Here is a 16,974-nt window from a genome sequence, read left to right as displayed (position 1 = left end):
GGCAGCAAATTGCTGCTTGTGCTGCCCCGGTGGCTGGGTGCCCGGGGGCAGGCTCCTGCCCCCACGCCGGGGTCTGCGGGGTGCAGTGCCTCGGGGAAGGCGTAGCTCCAGCGCTCCCCTGGGCTTCGGCTGGAGATTCCCGTGGGAGATTCACCTACGGGAGGCTTATCAGGCAGATTTTGTAACCCCCTCCCTGTGCTGTCAGCCACCTCCAGCTCCAATAATCCACCTGGACAGCAGGATTACGGCAGCGCGGGAGGAGGCATCCGCGGGGCAGCGCAGGTCTGTACCAGAGGCTTCCTGTCCCGACTCCCCCGCCCCATCCAGCGCTGGTTTTGCCCGGCCTCCCGGCTCCTTTGCTGCAGGAATTCACGTTGGCTGGGCTGTTTCTTCATGGTACTTCTTGCAGCTGGACGGCAGCTGCCCGGGCTTTGACCCCTTCCCCTGCTGCTGCGTTTCCACTGCGCGTGTGGCACGCAGAGCAGGGGAAATCTCCCCCCGCTCCTTGGAGACAGGCTTGGTGCGGAGAGGGAAGCAGATGCCGTCCGTGGTGGGAGTCTTTCCCGAATCCGTGCGTGGCGGGGGTGGCTGATGATGTTGCTCTGCTGAAGTGGCTGCTTGCCTGAAGGCTTGCTAGCCGGCGGCCCCGTCCGAGGAGGCTGCCCTGGCGTCCTCGCAGCCGGGATGAAGCGGGAGGCGGTGGCGCGTCTGTAGCGAGCTCGCGGGTCCCCACGCGCCCGCCGAAACGGCAGCGCCGCTGGGAAGGAGTGGGTTCGAGCGAGGGGCCGGTTCTGCCTGTGCCAGACGCCCGAGGATGCGTGTCTTGCCAACGGCACCATCTGCCAGGCTCCTCGCTCGGTGCCGGCCCCCCCCCCCCACGCCTCCCCAGAGGCATTTCATGTTCCTGCTGCTGCGCAAACCTCCCCCCCCCCGTCCCTCAGCGCGGGCTCGCCGGCCTCCCCAGCTGCTGGCCCCTGGGCGCGTGGAGCCGCGGTCCCTCTGCCTTGCTCTAATCCCCTTTTCCCTGCACTATTCCAGCCTGGGAAGGCGAGCTGCCCTGCCTGTGTGGGCAGTTGCCGCAGCAAAGGTCAGCGGACGGCAGGTTTGTCCCCCCCCCACCCCCCCCAAGCCTGCCCTCCCTGCGAGCTGTGCTCCCCACGGCTCCGCAGCCGGAGCGGGGCACGGCTATTTTCGGTGCTGCCACCCAGGATGTAATCTTGGCTGCCTCCTCGTCTTCTCACCGCCACCACCACCACCTCCTCCCCCTCCTCTCGCTCGCTCTGTCTTTCTCTTCCCCCCTTCCACAAGTGATCAAAAATAGTGCCTGTGGTGTTAAATTTCTCACTCTGTAGCTTATTAAAAGCCTCTGAGTGCCTGACGCTGAGCCTATTTGAAGCTCAGCCGACTTCCCAGTTTCTGAGCTGCTCCAATGCCTTTTTCTTCCCTTCCTCTCCTCCCTTTTTGTTTTTTTTTTTTTTTTTTAAAGGTCATACGTTGCGCCGTGCATAAGCAAAGCCTCAAAAGTCGGAGCGAGCGCTAATTAAAACGTCTCGGGGAATAACTGGGGATGGACGGCTTCGCTCCCTCTTCCGCTCTCCCTCTCGCTCTCCCCTGTCCCCGGTTTCTATTTGCGGCGTGCGTGTGCCTCTCTCGACACACGCAGCCGCTCTCTTTCCGACGGAAGGTGGCTGGGTGGGTTGGTTGGTTGTTGGTTGGTTTGGTTTTTTTTTTTGTTTTTTTTTTTTTTTTCATCTAATGGAAGAGCGTTGGCGAGGCCGGGAAGCTGGGGAAACGGCCAGCTGCTATTTTTAGGATGGGAAAAAAGTGTCTCCGTCAGCGTCCTCTCACCAGCTCTTCCCACTGCCTCCCGCCAGCGCCCGGGGTGGGGGGGGAAAGGGGGGCCAGCGGGGATCCGGCCCTGCCCCCTCGCAGGGTGCCCTTGGCCGGGCTCTCCGCGGCGTGACGCCTGCTGGGACTTGTAGTTTGTGTTTTGGGGGGAGCAGCGAGGCCACCTCTGGCTCGCCCCGTGTCCCGGGGGGGGGCCCAGGGACCCTGGGGACGGCTGTGTCCCCAGTGTGCGGCGGGAGGCAGCTCTCCCCCCTGGGCAGGGGCTCTCTTGCCCTCCTGGGTGTGGGGAAGGGGCTTTTTCCTGAACCCCGCTCTGCCAGCGCCCCCCCTGCCATGGGCAGGGACTGGTGGCCCTGCAGCCCCACTCACCCTGCCCGGTTTGGGGGTGTAGGGTGATGGAGGGGGGGCATTCCCGGGCTCTCCCATCTCCCCCTTGCAGCCCAGCCCTGCAGGGTCCCCCCCGGCCACGGCCTGGGCTCTGAGCCCCTCACCTGCCCCTGTCCTTTCACTGCTGATTATCTGGTTCTGTGGAGAGCGGCGTTATCCTCCTCCCCCGGCTCGTCGCGCTGAGCTCCCGGCTCCCTCTGCCCACGCCGGGAGCTGCCATCAGTCACGTCCCGCCGCCCGGTGCCACCAAAATGGTCTCTCTGACTCTCCGCGTGGCGCAGGAGCCGTGCGACTGCGGCTGAACCGGAGGCGAAGCCTTTCCCCGCTCCCGGCTCGGCATCGTGCCGCGGGGACGGACCTGGCCAGGGAGCTGGCGGGGGGGTGTCAAGCCCCGGTGCCGACCATGCCAGCGGGTGAATCCCCCCTTCTTTCCCCAAACCGGCCTGGCTCGGGGAGCAGCGGGGCCATCCCGGCTGGCGGCAGCACCACCGCGGTGCTCGGCTGTCCCTGGAGCCTTTGGGGACCACGGCCTCCAGCCGCAGCTGGGGCAAAAGTCCTTTCCCTGCCATTTTTTTGGGGCAGCGGGTGCTGGGGCACTTGGGTCCCATCTCTGGGCAAGGAGACGCGGGGCCACGGTGGCCGGGAGCAGCGGCACAGCGCGGCGGAGTTATTACGGGGAGCCTGGGACGTGTTTGTCGGCGGGTTCGGAGCGGGGTGGGGTGGGCGTGAGGGAAACGTTTAACGCGCAGGAGGGGACGGGCTGCCTGGAAAATGGCGTGAGCGGAGCCGGGGGGGGGGGCCGGCGCGTCGCCCTCCTCCTTCCTTTCCACCCAGGGCTTTCGCCCATGACTTGCATCTTCTGCTGCCAGAGGGAGGGTGGGGAGCGGGGCCGGCAGCGCTCGGAAAGTGAAGCATCACCGTTTCTGCCAGCGGCGTCTCTTCTCTTGGGGGATGATTTCCGAGAGGGGCCGGGCTCTGCCGGGCCAAATCTCCTGGCGTCCCCTTCCCCGTGCTTGGCTGCACGGCGTTTCCAGCGTCCCACCCAGATCCCGAATGCAGGGGAAAGGTTCGAGCTCTGCAGGGAAACAGGGGAAAAAAAAAAAAACAAAACCCCAAACCCCACCGCGGCCCCAGGATTCCCCCTGGCTCCCGGTTGGACTGACTCACCCGGCACAGCCGCCCCTTTCCCTGCCCAAACCCGCCGGCCTCGGGGTCCTGCAGCTTTTGCCCCGTGTCCCCGGTCCCCACGCTGCCACATCAGGGCTGCCCCCCACCCCTCATCCCTGCCGGGGTCACCCCCTGCCCGGGGCGGGGGGGGGGGGGCTGCGGGAAGTGGAGGGCAGCCCCTCTCTCAGCCCCCCCCAGGGAACTTGGGGAGCCCCGGTGCGGGGGGGCAGCACCCTGCCTGTCCCTGCCGAGGCACCGGGGTGCAGGGCTGGCTCCGGCCGGGGACCCCCCCCCCGCGGCCCCGGTCCCGGCGTGGGAAGGTCAGCAGAGGCTCCGCAGGGTGCCAGCAGGAGCCCGGCCGTGTCCTTGGGCCACGTTGCCCTTGGGTGGCTCAAAGGCCGTCCTCGCAACTTCCTTCTCCAGGGCGGGGAGTCTCGGGGGGGGGGGGGGGGGGGGGGGGGGGGGGGGGGAGGAAGAGCACTGCTGTAATGATTAACCCGCGCTGCGTTAATCGTTCCGTCCTGCAGCCTTTTTCCTCTGGGTTTCCAGCGCTGGAAAATGCTCCGCTTCCGCCGACCTCCCACGCAACGCGGCCCCCGTGGTGGGAGCGTGGCAGGGCTCAGGGAAAATCCCTGCGGGCAGGAGCGGGGGGGACCTGGGCTCGGGGCATGGCAGCGGGCAGGATCTGGCCCGGCCGTGGTTCCTCGGTCCGGTTTCTGGGGTGATTTGCCATCAGATGGTGGTGGAGCCGTGGGGAGACGTCACCCCGCCAACCTCCCCGGCCTCACCTCCCAAAATCCGGGCGCAGGAGCGAGTGCCGACGGGTGCTGCGGAGGGCGGGTGCTGTAGCCGGCACGACGGCGCTTGCTGTGCAGGTCCTGGGCCAGCAGCCCGGCAGCGCCGCGCTGGCGAGCGCGGCAAACCCTTGGCCCGGGGCAGGATCTCTCTTGGGGAAACTGAGGCACGGATGGGGAAAGCCATCTGGAGAGAGCGGGGAAGGGATGCAGGAATCCCAGACCCTGCTGCTGCGCTGTGATTCAGGGGTGCCACCCCTGGGTGTCCCCCCCTCCCCGGGGAGCTGCCGGGGTCGGGAGAGGGGCGGTGGGGGTGGCGCGTTGCCCTGGGGTCCCAGGTGCCTTGGCAGGGGCTCGGTGGCCCCGGGGGCTGCGGGCACAGCCCTCGCTCGGGGCAGCCTTGGCGGCCGCTCGCACTTGGCTACGCTGGCGCCGGCCCAAAGCCGCGGGGCGCGTGGAGGGGGGCATGCGGCCCCGTGCTGGGGGTCCGAACGAAGCCCCCTCCCGCTGCCCCCCCCTCAGCCCGGGGCCGTGACCCACGCAGGGCAGGGGGAGGCCGGGGAGGAAGCGGCTGCCAGCTGGGCTCGACGCCGGCTACAAAGGCGGCCCAGAGAGCCCGAGCGGAATGAGGTGGCTCCCGGCCAGGTTCCCACGGCGGCCCCGGTGCAGAAAATACACCCGGCGCTGGTGGCGGTTGCCACAGCGATGGGCTGGGTGCCACGCCGCGGGGGGGGCACGGCCCCGCACCCAGGTGTGCCGGCACAGGACCCCGACACGGGGCGGTGGGAGCACCGTGGGGCGACGGAGCTGGGCGCTGGCGGGGACCAAAGGCTCCTGCCCGGGTTCCCGCTGCCCCCGCCTGCCTTTGATGTGCCGGGACTTCGCCCTTGGTAAAGCTGGGAGGTTCCCAAGGAGTTCCCGGCTGGAGCCCGGCATCCAGCACCCAGGCGTCCCGGCGCGAGCCCCCGCGAGCCCCAGGGCTCCATCCACCGCTCGGTTCCCTTTGCCCTGCCGCAGCTGGGGGTTCGGAGGCGCAGCCGGGGACGCGGAGCCCCCGCGGGCTCCCCGGTTCCTGGCGGGAATGGCCGGGAGGAAGCGGCTGCAGCTGGCCCCGGCGGTGGGGCTCTTCCTGGCGGGGCTGGCGCTGGGTTGGGGCCCGGGGTGGGGAAGGGAAGCCAGGGGGGGCCGGTGCCGGCTGCCCTCCGGGATGCCCCGGCGTGCGGCGGGGAGGAGGAGACGCAGCGCTTTCATCCCCACTGCCTCAAAGGCCGCCTGTGTGCCGAACGGCCGCCCCTCCGCCGGGTATAAATAGCAGGGATTGAGGTCTGGCGTGACACTGGAGTCACTTCTGCCACCGCCACCTTGGGTGCTCCCCCCTCCTCCCGCCGCCCCGCGGGACCTCAATGGGGTCATTGTGCACCGCGGCTCCACGGGCCACGTCCCCAGCAGCTGCCGAGCCCAAACTCGCGGGCTCCCCGCCGTGTGCCGGGGCCACCGCCAGGCTCGGGGTGTCCCTGTGGGGTCCCGTGCAGGGAGGGGGCACTCCATGGCTTCCTGCCATCCCTGTCCCCACCTTGCCGGGCCCGCTCCCGTCCCTGTCTCCACCTGGCCGTGCCGGCCGGCTCTGCCCCGGCCCTGCCACCCCCTCCCTGCCCGGGCAGCGCCGGCAGCTGCTGTGGGGTGTAATGGCGGGGTGTGCCTGCCTGCCTGCCTGCCCCGGGGTGGAGAGCGGCGCGGGAGGCTGCTGCCACCCAGCAAGACGGGGCCAGCCGGGCGCGGAGCTTCCCTGCCTGCAGCCGCCGCGGCCACACCTGTGTGGGCTGAGCGGACCCCGCTCCCACCCCGACGCCCGGCCCAACCAGCTCCTTGGCGTCCCGGCTGCCCACGGACAGGCTGCTGCAGGCAGGGCCCCCCCGCCCCGGGCCAGGCAGGTGCAGGGCGCCGGGGAGCACCCGGCGTGGTGGGGGGACGCGGGGGGCAAGGAGGAGGCGGAGCTGCTCCGTCCCCGCTGGGACACGGCCGCTGCGGTCCCCCCCAGCACACCCAGGTGGCCGGGAGAGCTGGGGGCTGGAGGGGGTGTCACCCCCTCGCTCCCAGCCGAGCCCCCCCAGGGTGTCCAGGTGCACGGGGACCAGCCTCCCTGTGCCGCTGCGGGATGTCCCTGTCGCTGCTCGCCCCTCCTCACTTCCCCGCATTGTGTCCCCCGTCCGGCCCCGCATCCTGTCTCGGCAGATGGGCCCCAACACCAGCCGGCTGCAGCCCCCCACGCTGTGTGTCCCCAAGGGCACCCCAAGGGCACTGGCTCCCACCGGGATGGGCTGCGGAACGGCCCCGGCAGCTCACACGGGCTCCTGAGGGGGGGCATGGGAAAAGCCAGCGCCTCCCGCAGCGAGCGGGGCAGACAAGGTCCCTCCGACGGGGACGGGGGTGAGCACGGAGTGTGCGCCAGCGCGTGTGGCGCCGTCAGCGGGGCGGGGGGTCCTGCACCCCGCATCCCCCCCAACTGCTCCAGCCGTGGTCGGCCAGTCCCCGGGGCTGCTTTACGCCCCGCCGCAGTTTGGGGAGCGAGGACCGGCTGCGCTGCAGCCCCGTGGGAGGCAGGAGCAGGGTGTTCCGTGTCCCGGGGGGGCCGGGACGCAGAGGAGCCGTTGTGCCGCAGCCGCCCCCCCCAGCTGCGGGTACCTGCTCCTGCTCCTCACGGCCACGGGAGAAGCGGCGCGAGGCCAGACGGCTCGTGCCGAGGGCCTCCCGACAAGCAAAGCGTCGGATAAGCAGAGCCAGGTTTACGGCCATCGCACGGGGCCCTGGCCTGGAGCTTTCTGAATTCATCTCGGATTCAGCAAATGGCTGTGGCTGGAGAAAAAGGGAAGGAATTGGTCTGCGGGCTTCACCGGCGGCGTTTTCCTTTGGAAATGCGTCTCCTGTAAAACGTGAGCGGATGCTTTTCTCTTTGAAGGTGGCCCGGAGCGTCGGCGGAGGGCAGGCGGCGCTGGGGCTGCTGCGAAGCCAGTTTCTCTTTTGCTTTTGTTTGGCTCGTGTTTGGCCAAGCACCCATGCCCTGCTGGCTCCCCCGTTCCCATCGAAGCAGCGTTTTTGGCTGATGGGTGACGGGTCGGGGGGGGGCTCGGCGGGGGCCACGGGGGCCGTGCCACCCGGGGAGGCGGGTGCTGCGCTGCGGAGGTTACACAAGAGCCCCGCGCTGCTGATGCTCCCAAAACCACAGATGATCTAATCTCCTGCAGCCTAACCTATCGCTGCCGTATCACATTTCCCCTCAAAACCTAATCCTGCAGAGAGCACCCGACGCTGGGCCGGCCCCGCCGCCGGCAGCGCCCGCGCGGCAGCACCCATGGGCGACTGCCCGGTGACGCCGGCAGCCCCCGGGGAGCCGCTCAGCGGGGCCGGGACTGCGGGTACCAGGAGAGCGGGACCTGCCTCCCCGCCTCGGGGGGGGCTTTTTCAGCGCCGGCGACGGCACCGCGGGTCTGAGCCCTCGGTCCTCCCTGATCCCAGCTCCGCACGGAGCCGGAGGGCAGCCTGGGAGCCGCTCTGTGCCTCCTCCCCGGGGTGCCAGCCGTGTCTGGAGCACTGTCACGGCCTTGGTGCGAATCACGCCACAGCAGACTCCCCCCTCGGCGTCGAGTGCCTGGCAATAAGAGGAGAGAGAAAAGAGAGAAAGGCAGGATGAGTGCCGCGTGGTCCATGCTTGCCAGAGGGAGCTGCCCTCCCGGAGCATCCCAAGATGCTCTCAGCATCACCCGGGCGAGGGGCTGCAGGAGCACCCGGCTCCGGGCTCTCGGGGCAGGGGGTCTGGCGGGGCTCGGGTACGGCCCCCGCGGCCCCGCTGGCGGCCAGGATGGCGCCTGCCTTCGCCGGCACGTGGTGTGCTGGGGTGTGCCCCATCCCACGTGCTGCCACGCCGCCGACGGCCTGGCGCGCGCGGGGCTCGCGGCGGATGCGAGCAGGCGTGTTTCGGGGCAGGGCTGCCTCCGCGCCGGGCCAGCACCGGCCCAGCGTGGCCCAGGTCTCCGTTGGGAGCTGAAGGCGCTAAGGGGAGACAAAGGTTTAATGAAGGGTTGTTCGTCTCTCTCTGATCCTTCCGCCCATTATCTAATCAGAGCAGGGCATTTAAAAGGCCACAGTGCAGGGTGAGTCACTTCCCCGGTCGGTGCCTCAGTTTCCCCACAGGTAACGCACCGGGGATGAGCTGAGCCCGGCTCCCCGCAGCGTGTCTGGGCGCTGGGGAATGCGGCGCAGTGGGTCCGGCCCAGGGCTGGATTCCTCCGGCTGCTCTTCGCTCCGCACTGACTCACCCCCACCCCCGGCACGGCACCTCCCTCATCCCCCGCCCCGGCTGGGGAAGGGGCGCAGGGTGGTCCCTGAGCAGCCGGGGAGGGTCCGACGGGAGGGAGGGTGAAAACCAGCCCTGTCTGGGGGTGCTGGGACATGCCGGTGCCCCAGCGCCCGGCGGCACGGGTCAGGGGCACCCACACCTCCACCTACGGCAGCTTCGCCTCTGCCTGGCCGCTGCAGCCCTGCCCCATGGTGGCGCGGGGTCCGGCTCTCCTCCCCTCCAGGATTTCCTGCCGCCATTCCCAGAATAGGCCGTGGCCCCGCATCCGTAGGGGAGCGGGTGACCCCACACAGACACCGGCCGGGAACCATCCCCGCCTCCCCGAGCAGCTCCGGGACCCGGGGTCAGGCATGGAACGAGGTGGCAGCGCCGGTGTCCGGCGGCCACGTGGCGGGACCGACGGCTGGTGCCCTCCGCCCCGGCCAGCCCCGGGCAGGCGGCTCCGTCACCGTAAACAGGAACCGTGGCGGGGGGAAGCGAGGGGGTGCGCGCGCCCGTGACGGGATGTGTGTGAACGGTGCGAGGCGGCGGCCGGCTGGGGCAGGGGGGGGTGCACGGGTGGGGGGTGTGCAGCACCCGCCTGGGCGACGTGCATGGCTGTGAGCGCGCGCCGGCGTGTGTGCCGGTGTCGGTGCGCCGCTGGAGGGGGGATGCACACGCGTGTGCAGGGACGAGGCCAGGAGGAAGCGTCTCCTCCCGTCCCCAACCCGCCCTGGGTTGGGCTTTCCTGTGGCACAACCCCCCCGCGGGGCTCTTTTTCCTCCTCCCCGGCTCCGGCTGCTTTGGTGGGTGCCAGCCCCGGTGAGGGGCAGGGGGCCATGTCCGAGCGTGCCCGTGCGCCCACGTCTGCACCATCCCTGTGCTGTGCCAGAGGTGCCGTGGGGCTGCCGGCTGCCCGGCCGGCCCCCAGCCCCTCTGGGAGCATCCCCAAGCCCCCCCCCGAGGCCTCGGGCTGGCAGCGTGCCCCCCACCCGGGTGAGGTTGCCGCATTCCTGACGCGGCTCCAAGTGGAGCAGTGGGCAGGCGCGGGGTGGGGACGCCGCCACGCTGAGTGTGCGCCTGTGTGTCAGCGCGTGGGGCAGCCCGGCGGGACACGCCGCCCCACGCCGGGTCCCGGGGCCCCCCCCGCTGGCATCGCCCCCGGCCCTTGGCACCGGCTTGGGCTCAGCAGGATCCATCCCACACAGCCCCGGCTCTGCCTTCGCCCCTTGTGCGGGCAGGATTGGGCAGACACCCCGTGGGCAGCGGGGTCAGCCCCGTGGGTGCCCCCCGAGAGCCAGCCGTGCCCCATGGGACCCCCTGGGCGGGAGCACCCAGCCCTCCCCACGCCACGGGGCAGGGTTGAGGGGTGGGTGCTGAGGGTGCTGTGCCCCAGCTGCACGCCCCGACGTGGGGAGCTGGACTACACCCCCCACGATGCACCGTGGGACACGCTGGCCCCTCCCACTCTGGGGTGGCCACGGTGCGTTATGGGGTTGGTAGTCCCGGGGGTGGCCGGGATGTGGGGTGCGATGGGGTCCCGGGGGTGGCACCGCTGCCTCCGCTCGGCTCCTGCGGTGCCATGCTCCCCTTCCCCGCGCCATGCCGATGCTCCCGCACCCGGGGGCCGGGCCGGGACCAGGCGAGGGAGGGGGCAGCCTCAGGGTGACGGGGGGGCCGAGGGGCTCAGCCCCGGCATGGCAGCAGAGGCACGGTGTGGTGCGGGCGGTGCTGGCTGGCTTGTGGCCGGGGCAGCTCTCGCCCAGGCTGGACCACAAACTGCCCCAGCCGGCCCCACGGCGGGAGCTGCGGGATGGGACGGGATGGGATGGGACGGGACGGGATGGGATGGGATGGGATGGGATGAGATGGGATGGGATGGGATGGGATGGAAGGGGGGTTTTACTTTCCCCTGATTTACGAGTCTGGGTCACCCCAGGAACAAGGTTCAGCATTTACCCAAGGAGGCTACTGAAATCCCTGGTCCTTCCCTTCCCCAAGGCTGGCAACTTGCTTAAGCATTTATAATAATAATAATGATAATAACAATAATAATAATAATAGTAACAACAACAACAACAACAGGCTGAGTTGTCATCTGACTCCTGGAGCCGGTGATTTTAAAAGCAACCCAAGAAATGTTGCGGCGTCTGAGAAACAAACGCACGGTGCTGAGCTGGGACCGGGGCCAGGTCCCACCGGAGATGCATCCCGGCTGGGAAGGGGCTTCCCAGGGGAGGGGGATGCAGGGTGTCAGGGCTCTGGTTCCTCTCGGCTGTGACCGGGACGATCCGTGCCCTGGGTGCCCCTTCCCACCCTGGCAGGGGCTGGACGCCCACGTTTGCAGGGCTCCCCGGGAGCAGGAGCCGGGTCCTGCCCCGCTGTGTGTGGGGGGGCCGGTTTCAGCCCCCATCCCGTGCCCAGGGGAGGGTCCCGTTGGTGGGCACGAGCCGGCGGCGTGCGCCCGTGGTGCTGATGCAACCCCCAGAACCTCTGACCCGCGGTTTCTGCGATTGCCACACCGCCTGCGGCGCTGGGCGCGGGGCCGGCGCTGGGCTCCTGCGTGGGCTGGGGCGCAGGAAGGGGCTCGGGGGGGGGACGATGACGGGGGCTGCAGTGGCAGGAGGGCGGCAGCAGGGCTGGACGTGGGCAGTGCGGGGGTCCAGGGTTCCCCGTGCTCATCCCAGCGTGGCCCCGGGATGAAGCCGGGGCATGGAACGAGGGAGGGGAGATGCCCCCAGCCCCGTGGGAAGCCCCTCTGTGCGCTGGCCCAGGGACGCCGAGCAGGGCTGGGGCCAGCTGGCTGCCGGTAGCCGGCCAACCTGCCCGAGTGCCGAGGTGGGAGAGTCAAATCTCCGCTCCCGGCCGGCTGGGGGAGCGACGGGGGCTGGCAGGGAGGCAGCGGAGCCGAGGGCAAGGAGCCGCTCACCCTGCGTCAGCGGGGACGGAGAGAGCTCAGCGGCCCGAAGGGGGCCCGTGAGCTCAGGGAGCCGAGAATAGCCCTGGCCTCACCGCGGGCAGCTCGGCGCAGCCAAGTATGGCCCCACACCTGGTCCCGCGGAGCTGCTATATCCAGAGGGATTCGCCATCCTTCCCGGGGCCGGGGCCAGGCTGCACGTGGCAGCCGCTCCGCGGTGACTCCCCCGGCCCAGCCCTGTGCGGTGCTGGGGTCCCCCCTGCCCGGGTGAGTCACGCCAGGGGTGACTTCATCCCTGGGGCTCGTCTGGCCTCAGCCAGGCCCGAGGCTGGGGTGATGGGCAGAGCCCTCGGGCGATGTGAGGTGCCCCAGAGCCAGGGCATGGCCGGCAAGGCAAGGCTGGGCCACCTGCCCGGCATTGGGCCAGCAGCCGGGCTGTCCCCGGGCTGCGATGCCCGGACGCGCTGCCGAGGGCCACCAGGGCATGTCCCTGAGAGCCGGGAAACACACGGAGCAGATTGTGTGTTTCTAAGGACACGCCTGGGTGTTTACAGCCCTGCCAGCGTCACCGGCGCAGGCACCGCCGTCCTGCCCAAGGCCACCCTGCCACAAGCCATCGGCCATGAGGCAGCCCCGAGCCTGGGGGGCTCCGGCCGTGGGGCTTGGTGCCCGTCTCCATGCCGGGAGGGTGGGCTCCTCCGTGCCCGGCTCCTTACTCACAGCAGCGAGCGATGGCTCACCTGAGCGCGCCGGGGTGACGTGAGTCACTGCTCGCCACCCTGACTAAGGCTGAGCCGTTTGGCCCCGCGGGGCTCGGGGTCGGGGACGGGGGGGGGAGCCGGGACCCCCCAGCCACGGCCCCGCGCCTCCCCCCGTGGTGGCGGTGCCTGGCAGGGCGGTCCGGGCGGGCGGAGGTGAAGCGGTTCGGCTGCGCCCTCCTGCCGGGGTGTGCCCCGCGCCAGCCCGGCCGTTGGCCCCGCGCCCGTGGGAACGCTCCCACTCGCTGCCGGCACCTCCGCGGCGAGGCACCGCGCAGCCGGGCACCGCTGCCCACGCCGGCCACCTCGGCATCGGCCCCTCCGCTCCCCATCGCAACCGGATCGCTCCCCTCCCCGGGCTGGGGGCCTGGAGAAGTCGCGGAGGACAAGGGCCCCCCCCCACCCCCAGACTGCAGCCCTGCGTCTTCTGCAGCCACGGGAGCAAGACACCCCCCCCCCCCCTTCTCTCCCCAGCTCTGCCCTAATCCCATGACCCCGCGCCTGCGAGGGGAATGCAGAGACTTGCGATAAAATCCCCCGTTTGCCAAAGCTGTGAAATCAGCCAGGAATTCAGTCCAAAAGGAAAAAAAAAAAAAAAAAAAACCAAGGGGAAAAAAAAAAAAAAAAAAACAAGAAAGAAAGAGAAGAGAAAAGCTGCTGCCCGGGGCTGATGGGGGATTTCCCCAAAGAACAAGGGCTGGGAATTCCCTTCCTTCGAGGGACAGGACTTCCAAGAACCGGCCCCCAAAAGGTTCAGGGCTCCCAGCTGAAGCTGGCGGGATGGGGCAGCGCCGAGGGCGGCGGAGGAGCCGGCGCCGCGGTCCTGCCCGAGTCCACCCTTACACCGGGACGTGCGCAGCGGCCACGTCCCGTGGGAAGTGTCCCCACGGGACCCCGGGTAAACCCCTCTCCACCGCCCCGGCGCCCGCGCTGCCCGCCCTGGTGCGTGTGAGCCACTGGCTCCGTGGCCACGAGCCGCCGCGGGGGCTAATCCCGGGGCCCGGGTTCGCTAAGCGGATTGCGGGAGCTGCGTGTGGCCTGCAGCGGGATTTGTGTAGGTATTTACTCGTCGGATCGTCTCTCCCCAAGCTGCTCAGCCGTGCGGGGTTTGGAGAACGCTCCCTCTGGAGACGGCAGGAGCCTCTGATGCCGCACAGCAATTATGCCCGAGTTTGACTGTAATCTTTAACGATTTATTCCCAGGGCAACACAATAAACTAAACACACAAAATCTGGGCTGCTGGGAGTCCTGGGATCTCCCAGTTTGTGTCTCTGGAGGTTATGGATACCTTCAACCATACTGAAATCTGCACGTGCTTCCTAAAGCACCAGCTCCTGGAGTTGCGGGACTGCCGCAAGAGATGAGCTTCCACCCGGGAAGGAGACGGAGCCGTCGCAGGGAGGGTGGTGACCAGGAACGGGGCTCCTCGGGGCTGCGGGGAGATGCCCTGCCCTTGGGGCACAGCACGCTTTGCCAACAGTCCCCAGCGGGCCACGCTCCCAGCCAGCGCCAGAGCCCCGTGGCCATGTCCCCTTGTCCTTCTTTGTCCCAAATCTGGGCTGCGAGCGGGGGGCTGGCAGCCGGGCCCGTGTCCCCAAGGAGGTGGCTCTGGGGGGGACGCCTTGTCCCCACCACGGCCCCTCCTGGTGCACAAGCCCAAACCGTGGCAGGGCCAAACCTGCCGGGGCCCAGCTGCCCCCTCTCCTCGCTGCGCCGGGGGTCTCCCCTCCCACGGCAAGCTGGGGACGTGGCCCCCGGAGGGGCGGCTTCGTGGGCCCGGGGCTCCGCAGCTCCCGGGGAGAACAATGGCGCGTCCCTGCCCCGGCCCCTCTCCCAGGGACAACAATGGCAGGAGCTGGAGCCGCCTGAGCTCATCTCCCCCCTGAGAGCCCGGAGGGGCCGGGGGGCTGCGGGCTGCGCCACAAAGGCTCCCTCCCTCTCTCCTTCCCTCCCTCCCTCCCTCCCAGCCCGGCTCCGCTCCTTGCGTGTGGAGGGGCCCCGCTCCCACCCCAGCGCGGCTCCGCAACCATCTGCGCCCACCCCGGGGGAGGCCTTCGGGACCAAAACCACCACAGCGTTTTGGAACTACAGAGAGTTGCCCCCCCCCCCCCAGCTCCCCCCGGGCCCCCTTCGCTGCTGCCTGGTGGGTCGGGGACGTGCGGCCCCCTCCTCGCTGCAGACCGGCCGCCAGATCCCCCCGCCAGATCCCCCCTCCGGCTGCTTTGTGTCTCGGTGTGCCAGGGCATTGTCTGCGAGGGAGAGACCCGGCGGAGGCAGCCTGAGGTCACGCAGCATCCCCCCAGCATCCTCCCTGCGCCATCCCCCCAGCATCCTCCCTGCCGCAGGCCGGGGGTGGCCACCGGCCCCACAGACCCTGTCCCCCAGGGGGGAAAACGGCCCGGGGCCACCCCAGCACCAGTGGAAGGCCAGCCCGCTTCTCCTCTGCTCCAAAAAATTCCGTGGGGCTGAGTCTCTGTCCTGGCTGCGAAGTAGGTGGTTGGGCAGAGGGAATCCCTGGGGGAGGGACGGCCCAACCTCGCTATTAGACATCAGAGAGTCTCCACCGGGAGCCGCTTTGAAGCTCAGCTCCCCGAGGGAGCTCAGCCCATCCGTTCCCTGCTCACGGACCGACTTTGACCCCGGTGATGGGGCACCCGGACGGGGAGAGGTGTCCGGACTGTCCCCCCAGCACTGCCCGCGGGGGGCGGGTCCCCCCCCCGGCCCTGCCCGCCCCCGGGATGCAGCGGCCCCGTGTGCTGCGGGGGCAGAGCTGGGACCGGGACCCTCCGGAGGGGCAGAGCCGGGACCCCGGGAGAGGCCGAGGCCCCACCACGGGGGGCCAAGACCGGGAGCAGGGGGACGCCAAGCCGGGACCCCGGGAGCAGGACCCGGGCCGGGGGGCAGGGGCTGGGACCCCCAGGGCAGGGACCGAGACCGGGACCGGGGGACAAGGGCCAGGACACCCCCCCCCCCCGGGGGGGCAGGTGCAGCCGCGTCACCTGCGGGTCCCGCTGAGGCCGGGGCCAGGCCGGTCCCTGCCCCCGCCAGGCTCCACCCCGGGCGGTGCGGGATAAAACTTGGGGCACCTCCCCGGCAGCTCCGCGTCAGGGCTGCGCTCGGACCGGCTCCAGCGCTCGGGAGGGGGCACGGCAAAGCACAGCACGGCAAAGCACGGCGACCGCCCCCCCCCCGGGGAGTTTCTGGGGGTCTTTTCCTGCCGCCGGAGGCAGCTGAGCTCCAGCCGCGCCGGGGAACCGCGGGGCCGCGCTCGGTGAGTGGGGTCGGGGCTGGCTGCGGGCGGGCCGGGCCGGCGGGGGCCCCGGGCCGGGCTGGGAGGGTGGGATCCGCGGGCCGGGGCTGCGCTCACTGGCTTTTCCCGGAGCGGCTCCGGGGCGGACGGGGTGGCTCCGCTTCCCCGGGCCGGGCGGCTCCCGGAGGGAGGCACAGGGCAGAGCCCACCCGCCGGCGGGGTCCGGGAGCGCTTCCCACCCGCCGGGACCTTCCGTGTCCCCAGACACCCAGGGCTTTGCCGGCCCTCGGGGAACGGGCTCCCCTCGCTCCGGCTACCGGGGACCCTGAGCGCGGCCTCCCGGGGGGGGAATTGAGGGCGGGGGGGGCGCCCCGCTGAGCTCCCACCGCGTCCCGGAGAACGGCCCCTCGCCCCCAGACCCGGAGTGCGGCGGGAGGGGGCTGCCCGGGCTGGTTCGCTCTGTACCCCGAGGGCCGGCAAAGCTCCGGGGCACAGCGCGGCCGGGCTCCCCGGTGTCTCGGCCAGGGCTCCCCGGACTCCGCCGCGGGCCCCCCCGGCGCAGGAGGCGCGGCGGGGCCGGCAGGGGGCGCCCGCGCTTTGCTGACTCATAGCCCGCCCCCCCCCCCCCCCCCCCCCCCCCGCCGGGCCCCCCCGGGTGAGGGTGCCGGGCCGGGGCCCCGGTGTGTCCGTTCCACCCCCCCGGGCCGGGGCTGCTGGTCCCCGCTGCGGGATTTGGAGGTCAGGGGAAGGAGGGAGCAGCAGAAGCGTGCTGGGGGCGCGGAGGGGGGGGGGCTCAGCCCCAAGTCGGGGCAGTTCCCGCAGCTGTAACGGCGTCACCGGGAGGGTGACCGGGCGGGTGCGTGTGACCGGGCGGGCGTGACCGGCCGCGGGTGACTATGCGTGTCGTTTTTCCCCCCCCCCGCCCTTTCCGCCTCGGTGTCCCCGCGTCACTCGTCTCCGGAGGCTCCTGCTCCCGCCCGACCCCGCGGGCAGTCCCCTCCCGCCGCGGCCTCCTCCGGTGCGGGGGGCCGCTCGCCGCCCCCGCCGCAGCGCTCCGGGCCGTCGCCGCCTGCCCGTGTCCCGCCTTCACCCCTTCGCGGCGCCCGGGCCCCCGCTGGCTCCCAGCATGGCGGCAGCCCCGTTGCCCTCCCCTCCGGTGCTCGGTGCTGCCCACCGGTACCGGAGCCGGCCCAGGGCCGCGGCGGGGTGGGGGGGGGAGCCCCGGGCCCCTTTGTTGTGCGGCCCGGGATTATGAATGGCTCCAGGCGCGGCGCGAGGGGCGCGCGGGGGGGCGGTGGAGGGGGCGTGGCCGCGCGGCCGCGTGGGCGGGAGGAATCCGGCGAGCCGCCCGCCCACCGGGGCCACGTGGGGAGCCAGCGCCCGCTCCCCATTTGGCCGCGCCCCGCGGATGTCTGGGCGCTGGGCGCGCTCCCATTGGCTGCGGCCGCCGGAGGAGCCGGAGTGAATGAGGGCGAGGCCCCCGCCCGCGGGACGTTGCTACATTGTAACTTCCACCCCC

This window comes from Rissa tridactyla, chromosome 22, assembly GCF_028500815.1.
Source record: "Rissa tridactyla isolate bRisTri1 chromosome 22, bRisTri1.patW.cur.20221130, whole genome shotgun sequence".
In the NCBI taxonomy this organism is placed as follows: Eukaryota; Metazoa; Chordata; class Aves; order Charadriiformes; family Laridae; genus Rissa; species Rissa tridactyla.
This window is presented reverse-complemented; position numbering follows the sequence as displayed.